The 22753-nt window shown below is 41.0% G+C and overlaps 1 protein-coding gene across 1 annotated transcript in view; it reads right to left on the reverse strand.

The window, feature by feature from the left end:
* NFKB1 (nuclear factor kappa B subunit 1) overlaps nucleotides 1–21374 on the reverse strand; it is a 132928-nt gene extending 111554 nt beyond the window's left edge. The window contains exon 1 of the mRNA XM_008156643.3: nucleotides 20912–21374. The gene's annotated coding sequence lies outside the window, so the exon portion shown is untranslated. The remainder of the gene's footprint in view (nucleotides 1–20911) is intronic.
* Nucleotides 21375–22753: the final 1379 nt, after the last annotated feature.

Genomic DNA, 22753 nt, shown 5'->3' on the forward strand with positions numbered 1-22753 from the left:
AACTGTATTATGCCAGTAACACCCCACATAATTCTTTTTCAAAGACTTAAGGAGGAGGACATGGTGTAGTTGTTTGGGACCTAAATCTAACAGCAGAAAAACTGCATAATCCAGGAATCAGCACTTATGTATAATCCAAAAACCCTTCTGCCAGGCTCTGAACAGTGTCCTGGAGTTTGGTATAGCTAATCTTCATCCTCCGTATAAAAATCGTATTTGGATTCTTAGAGGCCCTTTCTTTTTTGTCACCATGTAGACTTAAATGATTTAGTCTTAGCTCTTTGCGTAGTTTATTTGCTAACCCTGCGTGAACTCTGTGATGGTGTTAGAAATGCCTCCAGGCTTTCTGTATGCCGCTCCAGTTGAGAAGCTAAGAGGCAGTCACCCGGCTGACGAAAGGGCGTGGTCAGCGCATCAGGGCACCAGGGGAGGCTGCTACAGTGTGCTGTGCCCATTTCCTGCCACTGTCAAAACGGTGCAGCCGTCTCCTTATCCACTGTTCACTTTGCGCAGTTTCAGTTACCCGCAGTTGAAAAATGTTAAATGTAAAGTTCCCAAAAGAAACAATTCACAAACTTTAAAATGTGTGCCTTTCTGAATAGCATGATGAACCCCCCCTGCCATCCCACTCCATCCCACTCCATCCAACCCGGGGTGTGAATCATCCCCCTGTCCAGTGTCTCCACGCTGGACACCTCACCCACCTGCCTAGTCACTTAGTAGCCATTTAGGAGATCAGATCGACTGTCACATGATAGCAGCGCTTGAGTTCAAGTGACTCTTATCTTACTTAATAACGGCCCAACGGGCAAGGAGTGATGCTGGCCATTCGGATATGCCCCAAAGAAGCCATAAAGTACTTCCTTTACGTTAAAAGGCGAGTACAGCCCAACAGGATATTTTGAGAGATAGAGATCACACTCACATAACTGTTATTATAATTCATTGTCCTACTTTTTCTATGACGTTATTAGTTATTGTTGTTAATTTCTTACTGGGTAATATTTATACATTAAACTTTACCATATGTATGTATGTATAGGAAATATGTAATATTGAGGGTTTGGTACTATCTTTGGTTTCAGGCATTTCCTAGGGGTCTTGGAACGTATCCCCCATGGGTGAGAGGGGACTACTGTATAGGAATGCTGTAATATTAAAACTTCAAAAGGAAGACATAAAAATATGAGCCCTTATTATCAATGCTATAGTCTCCAACTTAATCAACTGCAGCCAACTATTGATACATTGCAAGCCTAGCAATCTTCTATTATCCAGAGGCCCTGAGAAAACCAAAGAACCATACTGCCAGATAAAAACAGTATCTAAAGTCATATATCATGTTGGATTTATTTACTTAAGAATTAGCCTTATTTAGGTTAATTTTATTTAACTTTACTAAGCTCAAATTTTAGATATAGTACATGAAAAATTAAAAGATAAAAATATCACTGGCTGAAAGCAAATATGAATTCCTGAGGCTAAGTTCCCCCACCCCCCAAATGAAGTGTATAACGCACTGGGACTAGGCTGGAAATGGTAACTGCCCGCCAAAATCTGTTCTCTCCTTTTCCAGTGACAGAGCTGGAGCTGGAAGTGTGGCTGCTCAGCTGGAGCGTGCCCCACACTTCCTGGGAGTCAGGGATGGCCATCCGATGAAATGCTCACCAGGGGAATGTCAGAACTACTGTGTGTCACTGCCAGGTCTGGGCTTAACATCCTTCCTCCATGTTTTTGTTTTTTCTCTTTCCTGTTGGATAAAACCAGACACGGAGAAGACAGAGCTTCTACCACACAGGTGACGATGAATGGCAGGCGGCTAATACCGCTGGTGATGGGAGAACAAAACGTCTTTGTTCTTTAACCCGGTGTACTCACGGATCTCCTTGTTAAAACAGTTCAGCCCTCACCCTAATGCAGTGGTCGGCAAACTCATTAGTCAACAGAGCCAAATATCAACAGTACAACGATTGAAATTTCTTTTGAGAGCCATATTTTTTAAACTTAAACTATATAGGTAGGTACATTGGTTATTAACTTAATTAGGATACTCCTAAGCTGGCCTTTGCTAAAAACTCAAGGGGCCAAAGAGCCTCATGTGGCTCGCGAGCCGCGGTTTGCCAACCACTGCCCTAATGAATACATCGCCCAACACTTCAATAAGGACAAAAACCATCCAAAGGAGACCCCAACATGCAATGAAATCCTCTAGATATCGGCTAGAGTCCTGTGTGACCGGTGAGGGGAGAGAATGCCTCGAGAGGGTGCCTAGTGGGATCCAGGGTGGGGTCCAGCTTCAACACCAGGGGAAAGGGCAGCGCTCAGCCCCAGAGAACAAGAAGGCCATGCCGATTTGCAAGAAAGTATTTGTCTAAAACAAGAAATTACTGCTTGAAGATTTATAAACAGCTGTACTCAATTAAGACAAGCCGTCAAAAGAGGGGAAATTGACTTGACACAATAAAGAGGAATTAAGTCATTCGAAATTCAAGAGTTTTGCCATTGCTGAGGGTGTGACTGGATATACAACTAAACTCACTGTGATCTGTCTCTTCATCTGCAAAATAAGAGACTTTGATGGGTTGGACTTTTGAAAAGAACTCAGAATGTTAGTGAGCTAAGTGATGTTTATTCAAAGAACAAATCACCTACATCATAACTCTTTTTTGTAAACTTGGATTTTTAAAGGTATTCAGGTATATAACTATATTAAAGAATCAGCAGCACGATTTTCAGTTATATGAAGAATACAAGGAAAACAGTATTGCAACATAGTGGTAATACCAGTTACAACATTCCATATGAAAAATCCTTATTTTTAGAACACCACAGGAGCCAATTTCCAAAAATATTATTAAAACCCTTTTTTCTTTTGCCTTTAGGCTCTCTATTATACTGGGCTGATCACCTGAGTCCGATCAAACAATCTCAGCCCACAGTCTTCAAAAGCAGAGGTAAGACTGTTGACTTGTTAAACTGACAGGACGCATTCAGTACCTCTAGTACATTTAATATATTTATAGTTTTAAACTTGTGGGTGGTTTCCTGGCCTGCGAATGCATGGATTCAATATGAAGCAGCCCTCACCCTAATTAAAAAAACCTCAACTAAATCTACTTTATAGAACTGATGCAGGGCTATTATCATGATCACAACTGTAGTTAAAACCTTAATGAACATAAATTGTAGGCACTGGACAAACTGCCCAATTAAATGAAGTCCTCCCTCCAACAAACTCCCCATGCACAAATGTGTGCCAAAAGATCACAATTTTAAAAGCCCAACCGCAGCCCCAAAGATACTTGGGCGATGGTTAAATCTAAACTTTTACACACTTTGTAAGACAGTTTAAGTTCACCGTGAAGAGCTGAGGTAACAGTAACCCTAGAGTGATGTCAATGTTAATTCATAATTCAAAACCAAATGTCAAAAGAAACCAAGACTTATTTGGAAAGGATGAATCACTGAGTAATATTTGCATTAATTGCAAAAGCAGGTTTTATTTCAAAAATTTGAGCCTACAACAAGCCCTTGGAACTCAGGGGTTAGGAAAGGCCAGGGAAAGCCCCTTCTGCACCCCGCTCCCCAGCCCTTCCTCTCACTTTTCCTTCGCACAGTTCTGTGCTTTTGAGGAAGGACCTTGAAGCAGAAAGGGAGGGACTGGGTGGGCTGCTGAGAAGACACTCCTAAACTCTGCATCGCCCCCCCGCCGCCCCCCCTCCCTCGCAACGGTGAGGTTTGAAGAAAAATTTTCACACCATGGAAAGAAAAATAGAAAATGTAGCTGCCTAGCAAATAAATAAAACATCTTCTCCAGTGAGTTGCTTGTATTTCCCAGGTGAGAAGCATATGTGATAACTAAGTTCTGAATATGTGGTGAGTTCTATATGCAGTGTCTAATGAATTATTTTCTGCACATGTTGTCACTGCACATGTGACAACCCCATGTCTGACATCAAAGGCCAGCAGGAGGACGTCTTAGTGGAGGCAGCAAGACCAAGACCATAGGGGTAGACCATTAAGGTTGGAGTTGGAGGCACTATATTCAAAATTTTTAAGCAGGACCCACTATAACAAAATATATTCTTTTTATTCTACTAGATTTCCTTTTTAAAAAATCCTAACATGTTTTAAACCCAGTAAATGATCTCAAGATCCACTAATGGGTCACAATCTAAAGTTTGAAAACAGAATCTGAGGTGCCATCCAGTGTGCAGGTAGGAATCAGAGCGAGAAAGTTTCTCTATTTTTAAGATTATATACAGCCACAACAGATACCGCTGCTTAGGTGTAATTTTAACACCTCATCTTGGATAGCAAAGAGGATAAAATTTTAAGCAAAAGAGTGAATTTTCAACATTTCTCTTCTGAATAATCCTATCTAATAAAAGAGTAATATGCAAATTGACTGTACCTCCGCTACACCCACAAGCCATGCCCACCAGCCAATCAGGAGCAAATATGCAAATAAACCCCACCAAGATGGCTGCGGCCACAGAGAGCAGGAGGGAGGCTTGGGTTTCCCCGGCAATGGAGGAAGCCAAACTTTCCGCCTGCCCTTGCCAGCCCAAGCCTCCACTCTAGGCTACAAAGTTTCAATGATAGAAGATAAATAAATCCTAACAGAAATGGTGGCAGCCATGGAGCTGGAGAGAGCAGGAGGCTAGGGTTGCCCCCGGAGATGGAGGAAGCCAAGCTTTCCACTCACCCAGGCCTCCACTCCAGCTACAAAGTTTCAATGGTAGAAGATAAATAAATCCCAACAAAAATGGCTGAGGCCACAGAGCAAGCAGGAGGCTTGGCTCCACTCAAGGCTACAAAGTTTCAATTATAGAAGATAAATAAATCCCAGATACCAGGGCCTCCGCTTGGGTTGCTGGGGGGTGTGGCTGGCCTGCAAACCACCACAGGCTCTTCACCCAGGCCACCCCACGCCCCAAGGGAATCCCTACCCTGATCCGGGACAATGTTCAGGGCAAACCAGCTGGCCCCCACCCATGCACCAGACCTCTATCCTATCTAATCCTATATAATAAAAGAATAATATGCAAATTGACCATCACTCCAACACACAAGATGGCTGCCCCCATGTGGTCAAAGATGACTGCCCTAATGTGGACACAAGATGGTCACCACAAGATGGCCAGCAGGAGGGTAGTTGGGAGGGACCAGGCCTGCAAGGGAGGGCAGTTGTGGGCAATCAGGCCAGCAGGCAAGGGCAGCTGGGAGGAACCAAGCATGCAAGGGAGCGCAGTTGGGGGCGATCAAGCCTGCAGGGGAGGGAAGTTGGGGGGGGGGGAGGACCAGGCCTGCAGGGGAGGGCAGTTGGGGGTGACCAGGCCTGCAGGGGAGGGCAGTTAGGGGTGACTAGGCCTGCAGGGGAGGGCAGTTAGGGGCAAACAGGCTGGCAGGGGAGCAGTTAGGCATCAATCAGGCTGGCAGGGGAGTGGTTAGGGGTGATTAGGCTGGCAGGCAGAAGTGGTTAGGGTAAGGTGACCAGATTGTCCCACTTTTGGCGGGACAGTCCCGATTTTTAACAATTTGTCCCGCGTCCCACGGCGTTTTAAAAAAGTCCCTATTTTTGGCATTGGGCCTCTAGCAAATTATAAAGAGAAAGAATATGCCAGAGCCTCTTTTTATAGAAGAAATTTTTTTTTGAGAGAATGTGCTGTAAGGTACAAGACATGTACTACACATAATGTGAAAACACTCAGTATCTTTTGACTTTGCAACTCTACTTCCAAAAATTATATGAGCAAGTGTGAAAGGACATAAGTACAAGGATATTCACTGCAGCAAAAAAATAAAAATATAAATGTCTTTTGATAGCAGATTGTTCATAATTATGCTATATTCATAAATATTATGTAATTGTTAAAAATAGCAATTCAGATCTTTATATAATAACATGGAGACTTTTACTCCCTAAGTTAACATTTCTATGCTTACTCTTTTAACTCATTTATGTAATTGGAAATATACATTATAATAGAAAAAAAGAGAAAATCGAGTCCTATTCTGAATTTTAAAGTTTAAGCCCGACATTTTAAACAATTGATGACATATGGTGAATACTACATGAAATATGGAATGAGACAAACATTTATAAGCACTATTGATATCCTCTTTGTAATAAATGTAATAGAAAAAAATTCAGCTCTAAATGTGCTTTTTTACATCTTTCTGATGATATATTGGCTTAGTGAAGACGGCAGAAAAGTTAATGGTGGGTTTAGTTACTTTTCTCACAACAGCTGATTTTTAAAGTTTTTGAAAAAGAATAAATATTTGTGTCCCACCATATACAGCTTTTTATAAACTCATTTTCCATATTTTTCCATTCTTCCATCTACTTCCAGCTCTCTGGTGTTTCATTTGGGTGCAATGTGACCAACTAACATCTAGAATAGCTACCTAGTGAGTTCAAACACATTGTGCTTGGAGTTGATATAAGATAAGGTCCCTGTTCACAATTTAATGTCAGTCTAATAGGGATGGCAGATATATATATACAACATTCAACCATTAATTCATTCAAGCTTAATGGTCCAACCATGTGGCCTTGGTCTTGCTGTCATCACTAAGGACTCCTTATGCTGGCCTTGATGTCAGTTAGTGATACAGAGCATATGTTAGCCATTTTATTAGTTGGCATAATAATGTTTATAACAAACTAGTGGCCCGGTGCACGAATTCGTGCACATTGAAAGAAAATTAATTAGAAGGTTGCCGGTGGGGCAGGACTGGGCAAGACGGGCTGAACACGCCCTGGAGCGAACCTGGGGTGGCACCATGGCTCGAGAGGCTCCTGTGCAGTGCACAGGGTCCCTCCGGCAGGTGGGGTCCCTCAGCCTGGCCTGTGGGGATCAGGCCGAAACTGGCTGACATCCCCCGAGGGGTCCTGGAGTGTGAGAGGGTACTCTGCAAAGTTGCTGTCATACAGGGTGTGGAACGCAAACTCAAGTGTGCAGTAAACCAGATTCAGGCCAACAGTGTCCCAGCAACATATAACCCACAGCCGAGGGTGGAATCGTGCAGCCCTGCGAGGAACTGGGCTCTCTACTCTCTGGTTTCAGGGTGTGTCACCCAAGAACTGCTGCTGCCAAGTCACTGCAGCTCAGCAGCTCCTGCATTGGGAATCTGCCCCCTGGTGATCAGTGCATGTCATAGTGACTGGTAAGATGGAGGGACACTTAGCATATTAGCCTTTTATATATATAGATTGGGAAGAGCAATTGAGATAGTAAAAGTTTTTGGCATTCTGAGAAAAATAAAGTATTTTTATTTCTTTTCCATCCTATAGTTATGGGTATATCGCCACATTCCCTCTTTATTCCTATCCTTATCACTGCTGAGTAAAATGTTTGCATTTTTCCTCCAGGGACATTTGGCAATGTCTGGAGACATTGTTAGCTATCACAGCTGGGTGGGTGGTCCTAACGGCATCTAATGTGTAGCGGTTAGGAATATTGCTAAACATTCTATAATGCATAGACAGTGCCTCACAATAAAGAAATATCCGATCCAAATGTCAATGTGAAGAATGAGAAACCCTGATGAATGCCATTGCTTCATGTCAAGTGCTTGGGTTCACATGGAGAAAGAACTAAACTTGATTGACTACCTCCCATGCTTTACGTATTTCACTTAATTCTCACTATAATCCTGAGAAATACTGTCCCAGATGAAAAGACTCAGGTTTAGAGAGAGTAAGTCATTTGCTTAGGTTGACAGAGTAATGCTGGTGAATCTGACTCCATAGACTATGGTTTGTTCATCTGTCTAAGAGGCAGAAGTGATTTTCCTCCTTGACTTACAAATTTATTTATTTTAATACAGTGTCTTGCTCCAAGTCTCCTGAATGTTCAGGTTTGAGCTAGTCTACCCACAGCATGGCCTGAAAAGCAAAAGGGAACTGTGACAATACACAAAACTCAACTGAAGTCTTCCTCAGACAATCAAATGTGAAGGTAAAAATACCAAACAATTTAACTCAGCTTTCTGTTTTGTTTTACTTATATCCTTTGGCCAACGTCAGAGTACAGAAGGAGGATAAAGAGGTTTTCCTGAAACACAGAAACATATCCATAGAAAACACCATCTTCACTAATGGTATAATCAAAGTATGTCCATATTTAAAAATAAGATATATTTAAATGCTCCTTGAATACTTCATTAACTTAGTCATTCATTTTTTTAAAAAAATACGTGGGCCCTAGCCGGCTTGGCTCAGTGGATAGAGCGTCAGCCTCCGGACTGAAGGTTCGATTCCGGCCAAGGGCACATGCCTGGGTTGCGGGCTTGATCCCCAGTAGGGGGTGTGCAGGAGGCAGCCGATCAATGATTTTCTCTCTTCATTGATGTTTCTATCTCTCTCTCCTTCTCCCTTCCTCTCTGAAATCAATAAAGTAATATATTTAAAAAAACAAAATAAATAAAATAAATAAAAATACTTGGGCTTACGAGGCTTACTGTGTGTCAGCAAAGACACCAAAGTAAACAGAGTGACACAGTCCCTGTACTCACAAAGCTTATAGTTGTGGTAGATTGAAAGCAATGGACAAAATTCTTTGCAACTCCACTCCACGAAAGGTAAAATCTATGTCTCCATGCCTTGAATCTTGGTGAACAAGCCTGGGCTAGCCCACTGGAGGACGAGAGACCACGTGGAGCAGAGAGGGAAAATCCTAGCTGAGGCTCCCTTAGACCAAACAACACCTACTGAGCAGCCAAAATATTTCAGAGATCAGCAGAGGCAGCCCAGACTACCTAGATAGCCCACCGCATGGGGAGAAATACAAATGTTTGTGTTTTAATGAACTATGTAGTGATTTTTTATAAGCAGCAGAAGATAACTAATGTGAATAGGCATTAAGCTGAGTAAGCAGAAAGACAAAGAGGCAAACTCAATGCAACCTGGTGTGTGTTGTGGGAAATGGAGGATATGTGTGGCATGGGTTAGTTATCTTGGTAACTCAGTAATTACACTTTCTTTGTTAGGGTCCTATTCAGATAGCATAGTAAACAATATGTTTATAATAAAGTGGGAAAAGAAATTGAGACATCAAAAGTTTTACTGTCCTTTTTACTCTATTGGCTTATTCAGTTCCAAATGAACAAAAGAAACAACTACATTAGTAAAAACAAAACAAAACAAACAAACAAAAAAACAACAACGCAAAAACCTGTGGTATAAACAGAAATAAAATTGGTTAAAAAAAAACCTTTAAAATGTCAATATTAATAATACCTGTTAGCTTTAAGTAGTGATACCATTATAAACAAGTTAATCATCTTTTCAAACCCTCCAATTCTCCAATATCTAAAACCAAATTCATCATTCCTGCAGCAACAGACCCTATTCTTGCCTTCCCAATTTCTGCCATTATATCAATCATTCTGTCAGGTACTCAAGTTCAAAATTTCAGTCACCTTTTTTTTTTCTTTTTCCTCACTCATATCCAGTCAATAATCAATTTCTGCTGATATTGGGGGGTGGGGTGTATTATTTCTTGTATTTCCCTCTCTGTTCCATTTCCACTGTTTCATCCTACTTAAACCTTCATTGTCTCACCTCTGAATGACAATAATAATCTCCCTACTGTTCTCCCTTACTGTGGTGTTACTTTTTCCTTAAAATTCTTTTACATTATTGCCGTACTACTTACAAGATAATCAAAAGCTCAAAACCATTCAGCATATTACTATATTAAATCATGTTATAAGCATCTCCTATAATTATACAGCAACCAAACCCTCTACTATAAGCAGACTGGTCATTCAAAAACACCTTGGTCATTTCCATCTTGTATATTTGTTGAAAGTATGTCCTACATCCTGAAATGCCGTATTTCCTACTTAAATACTACTGGTTCCTCAAGCCTCTACTCAAATCCGACCTCTGCCAAGAAACCCTATATTTCCCCTATAACCTATAGCTCTGTAGTCCACCGAAAGGCTATCACACTTAAGTATATTGGGGATTTTACAGTTGACAAGATACTGTTTTACAGAAATTTAACTTTAATCTCTATATTAACATCTTCTTAAGTGGATATAAATGTCTAAGAGTAGACATGATGGTTTCTTTTTTTGTATTTCCAAATCAGTAAGCATTAAGTACTTTTTAAACAGTTGTTGCTTGTTTAATTTTATTTTTAAAATTGTTTAAATTTATTTCAGAGAGAGAGAGAGAGGAAGAAAGAGAAAGAAAAAACACTGATTTGTTGTTCCACCTCTTTATGCATTCATTGGTTGCTTCTTGTATGTGACTAAATAGAGATTACCCACAACCTTGTCGTACTGGGACAGTGCTCTAACCAACTGAGCAATCCAGCCAAGGCAACATTAAGTACTTTTTAATTAATATTGCATGAATAACAAGAAATACTGCAACTTCTTATTTGTCAAAATGTGAACTTCTGGTTTTAGTCATGTCAGAGTAACAGTTAATGAACTTGCCTTTTAGCCATACTCAACCATAAAACTATACAAAATAATTGAAGCAATAATCTACGACAGAGGACAAAAACAGCATAGGGATGAACAACATAAGATAATGGAAACACTTGAGGTGAGCTTCAAATTCACTTTTGATTGACAGAATGTTCCAAACCATGACACAAGGAAGTAGAGCACCAAGAGAGAAACAATCTCACTAGGCAGGGTATCAGAAAGGAAGGATTCACATAGAAAAAGAGGCTTAGAAATTTGCAGAGGGGAATCCTCTAGTCCTTAGCCAAATATTAAGCCATGCTTGTGTAGGACAAGACTCTGCAAAACCTACTAGAAAACAGATTCTTGGGATCTAAGAGCTGAATAAAAATTCCAGAAGTTCCTGGAACTTCTGAGAGACACCGAAGTTCCAAATATCCAAGGTGAAGAGACATCAATGAACAATCTGAGCATTCAGTTGGGATTCCAGAAGGACTATGCAATGGGATTAAGGGATATACCCTACAATAAGGGCCACTCTAAATCCATTTTAATAAAACCAGGTGATTCACCAGTAAATTTTTTGCTTGTTACAAGAAAACTCAATGCTCTTTTAAAAAGACAAAAATCTATACTCTGTACAATGTACAAAAAAAATACCAAAACATGTAGAGAAGTAGGAAAATATGACTCAAAAAATGACACAAATGCTAGAATTAGCAACCAATGACTTTATTTTTAAAATATCTTTATTAATTTTTAGGGAGAGGGAGAGAGAAAAACATAAATATGAGAACAAAGCATTGACTGGCTGCCTCCTGCACACCCCCTACTGGGGATTGAGCCCACATGCCCAGGCATGTACCCCGACTGGGAATGGAACCAGCTATCGTTTGGTACATGGGATGATGCCCAGTCAACTGAGCCACACCAGTCAGGGCACAACCAATGACTTTTAAATTACTAATAGCAATATGTTTGAGAATGTAAAGGAAAAAGTGGACATAATGAATGAACAGATAGGAAATCTCAGCAGAGAAATTAAAACTCTTAAAAATAAAAAGATCCAATGAAAAATTCTAGACCAAAATGAAATTTCACTAAGTGGACTTATCAGCATATTGAACATTGTAGAATAAAGGATCAATAAACTTAAAGAATGGCCAATAAAATGTATCCAAACTGAAACATGGAGAAAAAAGGCAGAAAGAATTAAACCCCTTCAGTGACCTATGAGACAATATCAAGTAGCCTGCAAGTTAGAGTCCTACAAAGAGAGAGAAGAGACAAATGCTGAAGAAATAATCATCAGAAATTTTCTTTATTTGATTTTTAAAAAATCAAACCATAAATACAAGAATCTCAAAGATCCCCATGTTGGATAAAGACAAATAAAACCATGCTTGATCCCATTACAGCCAAACTGTTAAAAACTAATGCTAAAGAAAAAAATCCTAAAAGCACCAAGGGATAGGGGGAATTAAGATAATTATAACGGCTAACTTCTTATTGGAAACAATAATGCAAGTGCTGAAGGGAATAAAAAAGATCAGTGTATGATTCTATACTTAGAAAAAATATCCTTTAAAAATAAAGGTTAAATTATCATTTTTCAAATATCCAAGAGCTGAGAGAATTCGCCATTAGCAGGCCTGCTAAAACACATGTTAAAAAGAAAGTTCTTCACGCTAAAGGGACATGATACCAGATAGAAACTTGGACCTACATGAAAGAATGAAAAACGCCAAAGATTATGAATATGTAGGTGAGTATAACACTTTTTTTCTTGTTTGCTATTAAAAAAATACAATCTATTTGGGGGTTTATAACATATACATAAGTAAAATGTATAATAAACAGCACATTGGAATGGAAGAAGACAAATGGAAGCATAGTATTGTCCAGTTCTTATATTATACTAGAGGCCCGGTGCACGGAGAGTTCCTTATATTTATCACATTGGTAATCAAAAATCGTCTTTGTAACTTGCATTTTTCTTAAGTTGATCTATCTATCTCAATATGGTAAGAAAATCTGAAATCTTCCAAATAACACTCTTACATTAAATAAACAATTTTGGAGGTAGATACTCATTTAATTCAACTCTCATTTTTTTTTTTTACTTTTTATTTGCACAACACCCAGTAAGTTTGCTGAAATGAATATGTAAATAACTAGACAAAATATCAATAGACTGTGCAAATAAAAAGTAAGACAAAGTCCCTGCCCTGAACATATTTTCTGCCTGGATTGCATAAGAAGTCAAGAGAACATGGGTGGGGGGCACATTGTTCGTTAAGGGTCGGTCAGGGAGAATGAATAGAAGGAGAGAGAAATGGGGATGCCTGAGTCATGCCTGAAGATTGTGCAGTTAGCACTATGGCTAAGAAAGAAGCGTGTATGTAGAGGCACTCAAAGTGAGAAAATATGGTGGACAAGGAACTGAAAATTGATGTGGATGATATGAGAAGGAGGGGGATGGGCGAGGAGCAAGGGTGGGAGGTGAGGTGTGCAGCCATCAGCTTGCGAAGATAACGAAGAACCATTTCAGAAATATAAAGATCCTGACATGATTAGACTTGCACTTTAGAAATGTGACCCTTTTGCTGGACTAAAGGATGGAATAGAAGCAGGAGATAAGGTATTAGGAGGCAGTGCAAACATAAAACTAGAAATTCAGTGAGGAAGAAATGAATTCTGGAGATGAGGAGGCGGCTGAGTTGATACCAGCGTAGAACTTGGGGCTTGACTGGAGGAGATAAGTGAGTATGCGTGAAGAATGGGTTCCCAGATTTCTGGCGTGGGACACCTACTAAATGGACCACAGTGGCTAACGACTGCATTCCCTAGTGTGCTAGGGTACCACCTTGGTGCGTGGGGATGACTAATTGGATATTGGCATACTGATGGGGACATCTATGCGATATGTAAGTGCCTCAGCAATACAATTATCATTTTCTGTGGCTTGCCCAAAATGACTGGGCTCCTTCAGTGTAACAGATATTTAATAAACATAGCACAACTGCCCCCCACCCCAATCATCCATTTATTTCAACATAGGATTAAACTGCCTCTTTAAACAACATGGACTATTCTAATGGACTTTCTAAGAGAAATGGGATACTGTCCCTGCCCATCATGACAAAGAACTTCAGGGTAAATGACCAATAAGGTAATGTTTTAAAATAGTTAGGAAATATTAAAATAGTCTAAGGTGTGGTTGTTAAATTCAGTTAAATGTCTAAAACAGGAAATTGGGTAAACACATGGAGAGAAAACATAAAGATATTACTTCAAATGAATGCTATGATTTGCATGAGAGCAAGGAAGTACACTTAATTGTTGTCACATACCATGATTCTGATTTCAATTTCCCAGGTATTCTGAGGTTTGCTTAATCACTTCTAAAGTGTTCTCAGAATGTGGGGGAAATGACCATTGTTTTTAATTAATTAAAAATAGGATAATTCACAGTGAAATGTCTGTACAAACCTTCTTTTCAAGGGCAATCTCCTTCTGCTTCTTTCATTATGATCCTCCCATTCTCATCTATGATATACAGAATTTACCCTTTTCTCTGAATTCTGATTCACTTTCTACATTATTTTCTTTTTCACATTCAAGTCAATAGTAAAGTTCAAGATCTAATTTTATAGAGAACTTTCCCCCTAAACTTTTATCTGTGCTTTCATTATCTTTTGTTTTGGCCAAATTTTCAAGACTCATAGGTTTGAAACACACACACATAACACTTAACTTACATACCTTACTATATATTAGCATAAAAAATAAATGAATTAAATGAATACAGTATGGGACTAGCTATATTTTTGGCTCATTTTAATCCATCTCCTACATAAAGTATTTCCCATACTGTCTTGGTTGCCTTGAAAATCATCAGTGTGAGCACATTTCAAAAAACTAATCTTTCCTACTTCCCAGATATTTTTTATTCAGTTTTAATTTTATATAAACCAATGGTTTTGGGTATTCCCTTAAGTACTTTCCTGAAATCCAATAGAACTATAATATATAATGTTTAATTTATATTCTTTACCTTTTTCATGTTTCTTCTTTTCTACTTTGAATTTCCTCTATGTGAACAGCCAACCATACTCTTTCCACCCTTTCACATCTGTATTTTAACTGCATAAGTCATACAGGTGTTTGTAGCATACAGACAGCATTATCTAGATGCCGTAAACTGTAAGGGACTCTTTACCTTTGACCTCACCACCACACCTAGCCTACATTTAAAAGAAAAAGACACAAGTTTATACATCAAGTCTTAATGATCAAACACCAATAAATGGTTAAATCCTAGAAAATAAACTTATACCTAAGTTAAGAACTGGCAGACAAAGAAGTTCTTCAAATATCAGTAAGACATGAGTCAGGATTTCATGTTAAAACATTTAAAAAATAGTCATTTCCTCCATTCCTAATATTCTTGTCTGGGAAGGCATATTTTCTAAGATAATTAAGTAATTTATTTTAACTATTTAAATGAATTGCAGGTTTGGGCACTGAACCAATAGATAAGTAGTTTGATAAGGAAGTTTGTCATCACTTTTAATTTTTTGCTTTCATGCTTAATATATGTCAGGATTTTTTGGAGGTAAGGAGGATGAACGTATTATAGTATATTTCAATGTCCTGACATTGAAATATACTATAATATATTTATTCCAAATGATAAGCAGTAATAAATAAAAACTTAAAAAGAATTGCTATTTTGACAAACAAAATTCATTATAGAGACCAAATTACATCTTAAATGTTAATTAAAAGGTGTGCTTAAAACTTTATGCAGTTTTATATTTTGAGCCTCATATATCAAAAGGCTAAAATCTAAGAGAAGTCCAATAGCTTTATTTTCCACTATAAAATGTATGGCTAGGCCCTAACCAGTTTGGCTCAGTGGCTAGAGCGTCGGCCTGCGGACTCAGAGGTCCCAGGTTTGATTCTGGTCAAGGGCACGTACCTTGATTGCGGGCACATACCCAGTGGGGAGTGTGCAGGAGGCAGCTGATCCATATTTCTAACTCTCTATCCCTCTCCCTTCCTCTCTGTAAAAAATCAATAAAATATATTTTTTAAAAATGTATGGCTAGTATGGTAAAGATTAGGACAGTGTTATAACTTTGGGTTTTTGTTTACACTTCTCTTCATGCCCACCCAGCAGCTGTAGATTGCACTGATCATGTACCAGAACACAGCAAAATTTATTATTCCCTGGGCTCTTCTCATAGGGAAGCTACAGTCAGAATATTTGGAGTGTTTTATTGTTTTAACTAACAAGCACTGCTGTTATTCACTTTCAGAGTCCTTTTTAACAATGACATCTTTACAGTGCAGTTGTTAGATAAGTAAACATTTAGTTTCTTCCTCAGTTTGTTGGCAACAACAAAAATCATTATACATCTATGTATTTGTAAACAGTTTTTAAAATTAACTTTTTAAACTTGACTGTAGGATTAGAAGTGATTGGAAGAGAGGCCAGGGTCAGAACCAGAATGAGGTGGGCAGCAAAGCAGAGGGGACTGAAGTCGGCAGTTTTCAATAAAATGGTTCTTTCGCTCCCTGGGGGCACAATGACACCAGGAGGGAGGGTGTTGGCACTGTGCTCTGTTCTAGTCTGGGTGGTATATTTCATTTCATACACTGTGTCCATACAGAATAAACAGAGTCAGAGTTTCGAGGACGATTTTCTGAAAATGCTACAACTGAGAAATAATAAAAACAACAACAACAAAAACTGGCATGATGAGGCCCAGGTTTTACAGTCACAAAATCATTAAAGTACAAAAGTGCAAAGTACAGTAAATCTTGCTGTCTGCTAGTTCCTGAGGTTTCCAGCTAGTAACTCCCCTCCTACCCCAGTTTTTATATGTGGTAAGTATTTAATGCATATTTGTGTTTACATTTTGATTAATTTAGATAGGCTTTAACAATCTTTGGATTACAAGGCAGTGCTTGTAACATTGTTTCCTTTCCTGGAGATACTAGCATTGAAATTACAGTTTCAATGGAGCTCAGAGGAATTCTAGCCTAGCCAAAAAGTTACTTTTTTTTAAAACTTGCATAAGAGCCTTTTACCATTTCAATTACTTTATTACCTTGTTTGATGAGTGCCTTTAAAACTTTGAAACTAAAAGCCATTTTTTTCCAGTTCATAAACTCCTCTTTCAGAATGAAATGCTTCCCTTTTGGAAGGCGCTGGTACTTTTGAATAAATTACTTGTTCTAGTAAACTTCAAGTGTCCTTTAGATAAGAAAGGAATATCTAAGAAGTAAGAACTAGCTTTTGGCTCCTTTTTTCCCAGAAGGCAAGGCAAAGTGGTATAATTCTTGTTCCTTGCAGAAAACGGTTGCCCTTTTTTAAACAAACAAATCTAAACTTATGTCATTCCTTCATTCAACAAATAGTTACTGATTGCTCAGTGTGTACCAACAAGCACAATGTTCAGTGTCAGATAGTTGTCAGTATAGATGTGATCTTTTTAAAACTGGAACTGCAGGATTTTTATTCTCTCAGGTAGCTCTTTTTCCTCTCCTTTTTATTATTTTTTTCATACATAGGCTCTTAAAGAATATGGAATCTTTACAGTCTTCTTTAAAGCTCAGTCAGAATTTTTTCATAATTTAAAGAAATTGAATCTATGGACAGTTTAAATTTATTAATATCTGTTAAAAGTACGAATCATAATAAAGCTGGTTATAAGATTTTTGGCCTCATGGTAAAATGTAAATGAAAATAAGCTAATTTGTAATGGGGAATTAAACCACCCATTTCATTATTCTAATTTCAAAACAGGCAACAAATTAAAGCAGGTAAAACTTGTTTTACTGATAATTAAATCTAGTAATGACTACAGAAAATATGAGAAGAGAATAATTAATGATTTCTTTTTAAAGTTTCAAATATATTTATTATTGATACTCTAAATAAAACAAATATTTTCAATCATCACCTATACTCTTGAGGATTCTTATAATCTTTAAGAAATCACACCTTATATTACACACTTTGGTAAAGCTGTTGACGTTAAATTATTCATAGTGCAGCAATAAGATTTTATTTCACAATTTATTTTCTAAACCATTAGCTGATCTTCAAGGGTAGGTTTACCAATCTCATCTGAAAATATGAAAGATAGTTTGTTGCACTGCTATTGCACTCAGGAATACCTTCTTTAACACAGCAGAAACCAAAGGCATAAAGCAATTTCATTATGAAAAAAACACTACTACTTTTAAAAAATCTAACAGTGAGGCCCTGGACACTCATTAATGAACTATCACAAAGATAAATGTCTTGGTTATGTACTCCAACTATTAACTCTACCAAATTGGCTGGTTTCAATTATTAATCTATTTTTATTACACACACACACACACACACACACACACGCACGCACGCACGCACACACACACACACACACACACACACACGCCCGCCCACTCGCATAGTCAAGGAGCCAGGACCGTGCCACAAATCCAAACATTCCTCTCTGAGGCTGAATGTCTCTAGTTCTTCAAACCCTCAGGGTCTCCTAAAAAGTGACAGGGTCAACTCAAAGGGGTATATATGCTTCTGATGATTTATCTGCTCACCTCTAATAACACTATAGTGAGTTCAGTATTTATAGTGCAAGAGTGCAAATGAGATGAACTTCCAGAAAGCAGGGTCAACTGGCTCAGTGTGGTTTATTGGTCACCAAGAAAGAAGTTGTCAATTAACTCTAATCAGACATGTAGAAACAGAAGACTTAAAAGTGTCCTCCAGCACTAAATTCTATGCTTCCTTCTCTCTTCTCTTCTTGTAACATATAATAATCATGCCACCTTATAGGATTCGTATTATAAACAGAAAATCAATCTAGCAAACAATACAACTTTCCTACTAAGTAAGGTAAACCAATGAGGAGTTTGTGTAGCCATTGATTCTGAGCCACTGCTGCTAATGTGATTCATGATCAACCTGCAGAAGGGCATAATCTCAATATTTACTCTATTGGTTAAACTACCTGCATTTCCAGAAACACTTCCTACTGCACTCATCTCTATGCTCAGAACAGGACATTTACCAGTAAGTTCTGGAGAAGGAAAAAGATGATATTGGACTATAAAAATCCATATGGAAACTCAGACATTATTTTTTTAATGTGTTGTTTTAAAATGTCAACTACTGTACTTTCTTCTCCCAAGTTCAAACTAATTGAAGGTTATAAAGTAACCACTTCCCCCAGAAGCCAGAACTTTCACCTCTTCTGAACAGGGGAATACCTCTCATAAATTAGGTGAAAAATAAGGTCTTGCTGCTTGAACGAGAGTCCCAGATCCCTATAACCTCCCATTCCTTATCTAGACCTCCTATCTACCACAAGGAGCAGCCCCTGAAAGTCAAGTTAACTTACTGTAACTTACTTCGTCCATTATCTGGAAGTCTAAAAGCAGGAGTGAAAACAACCTGAGTAAATATTAGTTTCTCAAACTAGCTTCAATTTGTTCCAGGGAACATGACAAGAGAAATATGAGGAATAGGATCAACTACATCTGAAGTCCTGCCTATTCCAGACTAACTGAGCTTTAACCAGCTGCAACTCGGTCATCACAGAGGCTCTTGTCGAAGAGGTAGAAGAAGGAAGTACAAAGATCAAAGCAGTGCTTACAAAGGGGAACAGCTATTTTTGTATGGTTACTCCACTATTTACTAACTGGGCTTGAAAAACAGGGGCATTTAGACAACCCACGTGAATGCCAACTGCAGAACATAAGCTAAGACCGAAATTACAAAAGAAAAATATAAATTTTCAAACCGCCACCACCCCTAAGTGGATTATCTTTTCTTCTTTAAAAAGTCTTGCAAACAGGTTAAATCTACACACCATGAGTCTTCCCTTGTGTTCACATCTGTCCAGTAGGCTGTGGCCCAGGAAGGCATTTTATTTAAACAAAGCTCCAGAGCAAATTGAGGAGCTGCAGGCATATCCATAGGGATGAAGAATTTCAGGAGATTCCATTTGTTTTTCTCACTTTACCGATTTCATTACGTAATTAAATGCAAAAGGCTACAAGACACAAATCTTTTTATTTCCTGGCTTCTCACGTTCATAAGCTCAAAAGACTATTTTGCTTTAAATAATTTACATCATTGATTTAGCACATCCAACAGTAAAAGTCTCTAGAAAGCACAATACTGAAATCAAGAAAACAGCATACATCAAGGAAGGGCTTTATGTTAATCAAGTGTCCTTTTTAAAGTTTGAACGAACATTAGTGCAACTTAGGAGTACTAAACAATATCCAATTAAGGTATTTTGCTAGAAAAATAAGCACTGAACATCTTGATCCCAAGTTTTACGTGTTTACCAAAGATCACCAGTTTGTAGAAGAACATTTGTATGCCCCAGCTATTAAGTGTTTTAGTAATAGCAGTCATTTTCTTAGATCATGGGCTTTATAACAAAGTCTTTGGGTTAAATACGCCTATTTAATAAGCTGCAATGTTGAAAAACCCTACTTAACAAGTCCATGAAAAACATCTTAAATCTTGATAATCAGATCCTGTATCACGAAGTCCCGTTTAGGTTTCAGGATAGACCAGCACTAATAAATCAGGGCAAGCATCTCCATCGGTGTTTGTTTTTCAAGACCATGAGAAAACTTGTATTTAGGCAAGGCTTTGTTCCTATCCTTTAGTTGTAGAGGTCACGCACAATACAGGGTACCGTTGCTCAAGGGTTTTACATAACCAGAGCGTCTAAAAAGTGCTCTAAGTAGGTAATTTCTTTTCCCTCTTAAGTGCCAGGCCCTGTAGGATCAGTATCAAGCCCTCCTTATGTTGAAAGTGAATGTACAGGACCTATCCTAGGTGAATATATTATGTCCTGGGTGTGTGTGTGTGGTGGTGGTGGCGGGGGGTGGGGGGTGGGGGGGCGCTTCTTTCTGAAGTAGCAGACGAAGGAATAAGACTGTCCCTTTCCATCTGGGGAGCTGGGGAGGGCTTTCCCAGCCCAGGGGACTGCCGTGACTTCTGCTTTCATTTCATGGAACGCCCTGGGGCGAAATCTGGTTCAGCACTGCACCAACCACCATCCCCACTCGCCTCCGAGCCCAAGCGCACCTCAACCCCCAAGCCGTGCCCCAGCAGGGGTGGGGGTGGGAATTGGGAAAAAAAAAGTTTGCGAGAGTTGCCCTCTGGGTCCCGCTCCCGCCCGGCGGAGGGAGGTGGAGAGAAAGGACAGCTGGGCAGCCGCGGCCTCGGGTCGCCGGCCCCGCCGCGTCCGGATGTGCCTTGCCCTCCGTCGCCAATCTCCAGCGCCTCTCCGCTCCTGTCAACCTCCTCCTACGGTGCTGCCCAGCAGTTAGCGCGGGAATGAGGAAGTCCGCGGGGCCGCGGGGTGCGGGGCGGGAGGTGGCGGGACTCGGGCCGCAGGTCCCGGCGTGGCCACTCTCGCCCGAATGTGCTTACCCTGGTGGCGCGGCGGCGCGCGGCCTCCCCGCGCCTGGGGCTCCCCTCCGGGCGGCGCGGGCCTGGGGCCGGGGCGGCGGCGGCGGCGGCGGCGGCGGCGGCGGGGCCGGAGCGGGGCCGGGTGCGGGCGGCTCGGGGCCGGGCGGCGGCGCGCGGTCTCGCGGGGCCGGTCAGCGCCGCGCCATGTCGCAGCGCGGGCGGAGGGAGGCGCGGGGCGCGCGGTGGCCGGGCCGCGGCGGCGCCGCCTTCCCGGCCGCGGCGGCTCTGGCCTGGGCTGCGCGGGGCTCGGAGCGGGGCCGGCGGCCGGGCGCGAGCCGAGGGCGGCGGCGGCGAGAGGCGCGAAGGCCGGGAAGGGCAGGGGAAGCTGTCAGCGCGCCGCCGGGCGCTCCGGTGGCGAAACCTCCTCTTCCTGCCCCGGCCCGCGGTGCACTTCTCTGTCTTTCTCTCTTGCTCACTCTCTCACTTCCTGGCTGGAAATTCCCACTGACGTCGAGAGAGAAGACAGACGGACGGACACACGCGTGCACGCCGCGGGGGCGGGAGGTGGGGTCGCCGCCGGGGGTGGGGAAAGCCCGCGCTTCTGGGGGCGCCCTGCGCCCCGGGCCCCGCGCCCAGCTGGGCTCCGGTGCCCCCGGGCGCTGCGGGGCGGAGGCCGGAGAGGGCGCGGACGGCGGCCAGGACGTCAGGGGCCCCGCGTAGCTCCGTGTCCCCGGCGGCGCTCCCGGGGCCCCGAGGGCAGGCGGACGGGGACGCCCCCTGAAGCGCCCGCGGGGTCAGGTCGTCCGGGGTGCGGGGCTGCGCGGAGGCGGCGGCGCGCGGCGCGGTCGGGCGGCCCCGAGCCCCTGGGGAGGGATGGTTGGCTCGGCCTGGCGCCAAGCACGCCGTGTATAAACATAAATCTCATCTCCGTGTTCCCTTTAAAGTGTCTCAGTGGCACCCAGATCTTCACAGATGAAGCTGGAATTTCTGTATCAGAACTGACTTCTGCCCAGGGAAGTCTGAACATCTGCTGGGGTTTGGTGAGGTCTTAAACTGCTGGTTATGACTTACGTTGAACTCGCTTAGGGCGTTGTGAGGCCTTTATGACAATTGCTGTGGCTGGAGTTACAGCGGTGGTTTTGGTCCACAGCTCGGCGTAAGGAAATATTCAATCCGCAGAGAATAGAGAGTTTTTCTCTATTTTTTTTTTGTTTGTTTGTTTTGTTTTTTGCTTTCTGGAAAGACCACTACTAGAACCTGCAGACAGGTCTCCCAGTGACCATCACGCACTGGATTTGAGCGTTTATACGTGTCAGGCTCTGTACTAGACTCAGGCCGGGGATACCTTGAATATAGATGAGCTCCGAAATGAGAATCCTTGAGTTGATATTTTAAAGTTCATTATCTCACTGCTGAGTTCAGCGACAACTGCTGCTTTAGAACATCAGTAATCAAGCAATCACCAGGCAGTGCTGCTATGGAAGTGGGTTTCCCCTAACCACTTTGCCATCTTCCTTTTATGCCTCCTCCCTTCCCTGCCCCTATCCCTTCCCAAAATTATAAGAATCTTCTTGGTGGAGTTGTTTGGCAGAGGAGTAGACACATTTGATTGGATCTTCGGTAAGTCTTCGCAGTGACCTAGGGACCAAGCAACAATCTACCTTCAAGCGATTTGATTTAACTTCCAAGGGCTGTTTGAACAGCTGGAAGTCAGATGATTTGTCAAGACTGAAGACAATGGTGTTTAGAAATCCTGTGTTCTTATGTATGGACATCGTTAGGAAATGTGCCAGTGCTATATTTAAGTAGGTTAATATATGGTTTATATAAAATGATTTTTGCCATTGATGTGAGTATAAACAA

Source organism: Eptesicus fuscus, chromosome 2 (assembly GCF_027574615.1).
Source record: "Eptesicus fuscus isolate TK198812 chromosome 2, DD_ASM_mEF_20220401, whole genome shotgun sequence".
Classification (NCBI taxonomy): domain Eukaryota; kingdom Metazoa; phylum Chordata; class Mammalia; order Chiroptera; family Vespertilionidae; genus Eptesicus; species Eptesicus fuscus.